This window comes from Uranotaenia lowii, chromosome 3 (genome assembly GCF_029784155.1).
Source record: "Uranotaenia lowii strain MFRU-FL chromosome 3, ASM2978415v1, whole genome shotgun sequence".
Taxonomy (NCBI): domain Eukaryota; kingdom Metazoa; phylum Arthropoda; class Insecta; order Diptera; family Culicidae; genus Uranotaenia; species Uranotaenia lowii.
In genome coordinates, this window is record NC_073693.1 from 257,487,513 (window position 1) to 257,489,961 (window position 2,449).

Consider the following 2,449-nt stretch of genomic DNA (forward strand, 5'->3'; position numbering starts at 1 on the left):
TCGTGCTGCTGGCGCCTCTTCCGGACAATGTCTTGCCTCACGCGACTGACGCGTCTGCTTGCCGAGCGTAATCGGCGCTGCCGAGCACCACGCTCGATTTTGGCGCACCTATTGTACTGCTGGCTCCTCTTCCGGACAATGCCTCGCCTCAGGCAACCTTGTCGCGTCTGCTTGCCGAGCGTAACCGATCCTACCGGTTACCACGTTCGATTTTGGCGCACCTCTCGCACCGCTAGCGCCTCTTTCGGATGATATTTTCTGCTTTCCGCGTCTCTCGCCGATGCTGCTGGTCGTCACACTCCTTTTCGGAGCACCTGCTGTGCCGATGGCGCCTCTGCCGGACGATATTTAGCCTTCTGCGACCCTGTCGCGTTTCTCGTCGAGCGTAACCGGTGCTGCCGGTCACCACGCTCGTTCTTAGAGCACCTGCCGTGCCGATGGCGCCTCTGCCGGACGATATTTAGCCTCCCGCGACCCTGTCGCGTCTCTCGTTGAGCGTAGCCGGGGGTGCCGATCACCACGCTTGTTTTTAAAGCACCTGCCGTGCCGATGGAGCCTCTGCCGGGCGATATTTTGCCTCTCGCGACCCTGTCGCGTCTCTCGCCGATACTGCCGGTTGCCACACTCCTTTTCGGAGCACCTGTTGCGCTGCTAGCGCCCTTCCGACACCGTATGGCTCACGCGACTCCGTCGCGTCTCGCTGGCCGTAGCTGGTACTGTCGGTCGTCGCACTTGTCGATGAAAGGCCTGTGGTGCTGATGGTGCCAGCACAGATAGCGGAAGAAAAAAAGGCCGCAACGCGACCCTTGGTTTATCTATTGTTTCCTTCCGCCCGTTCTAGTGTTCTTCCGGCTGAAGTTGCCTGCGCTACTTGGTGGCTTTGCTGCTTCCTTCCAGGGGCAGGCTTTTCTTTTTTTTTTCCGGCCGTTCCTTCTGGTGGCTTCCGGTTGGAGTGCTCTGTGGCTCCACGTTTCTTCCGAGGTCGCTTGTGCGCGGTTTTTCCCGATTCCTCGACTGGAGTTGGCCTCTCTGCCCTTGAGTTGTTCCGTCTGAACTTAACCTCGCTGTCTCGGATCCTTCCTGACGCTGTCCGGATTTTATCGGGAGTCGCGACGCCGCACTCGTTTTCCGAACGAAATCCCTGTTCGGATACGGCGGAAGTTCGTCGCCCCGGATCGTCGAACCGTCTTGCCGGATTTGTCCCGATTTTGGTGGAAATCTTTTCACCGCACTCGCGCACTTCACGTGGTGTTTTCCACTCGGCCTTTTCTTTTCCTTTTCACTCCTGCCACGCGGGAATTCTCGTTGACAGTTCTTCCCATACACGCTTACTATTTTCCATCCATCAGTGGCATTTTTTCTACCCATTTCCGCTAAATATTTTCTGCATGGGTCTGTTTTTTGCGTAAGCCTGTTCAATGTTCTGATGTTGCTTTGGTGTGGGATGGGTTATTTTAAAAAACTTGTTGCCTTATGCTCATCGTATCATTTTCATTTCAGGACAAAAATTTAACGTAGTGAAAAAATTCATATGCAACACAACATTGCTGCTTTGGTAGAATTTTTCATGGATCATGATAAGGATCCATGAAAAATTCATAATCACGCCACTAGGAGTTCGAAGGAGATATGAAAATCGACGGCTGTTTCGAGAAAACCTCGTACTGATGTCACCCTGCAGTGGTGAGTTTCTTCAAAACTAAAGACAATAAACTATATCTCTACGCCAACGGGTCTTGGCAAAATCCAAATCAAATCTAAGCCAACGAGTTATGGCAAATGTGTCGATAATTACCAGTATATCTGGCAGAAAGAAACTCCTTCGAATCCTTAAAACAATCCACTTAATAACATCCACCTCAGCAGCATACGAAAATCCAAAATCAAATGGTTATTGATAGAGATAATAACCTAGATCTTACAAATAGAACTTAACAAACGAAATTTAGGTGGGAACTTAACTGGTTTATACTAAAAGCAACAGAAGTCTAAGGAAAAGAGGGATTTAATCCTCTAAATTACCAAGGGCCCGGAATAGAGGTTATACCGCGCCTCCAGATCGCGTTCCTTTTGATATTTCCTTGGCAATCCCCTTGACAACTGTGCATGATCCATTATGTATCATTATGTGAGGTTGGTGATTTGTGGTCAAGTCTGAATCGGACAGTTGAACTGTCGACACCATTTCAGGCGAGGGTAATTTGTGGTTCCGCTGCGCGTATTTTGGGGTGTGGACCGTGGTAGATGGTGATCTCATAGCTTGTGGTCTTGACAAAGTTGGTAGATAGCTTTTGAGAATTTCGTCTAGATCGGGAAGTCGTAATCGGAAGTTGACCTGGTTGGTTGAAGGTGTTCTTGATCGGGAAGTCTTAATCGGGAGTTGACATGGTTGGTTGAAGATAGTCATGATCGGGAAGTCTTAATCGGGTAGTCTTAATCGGGTAATCTT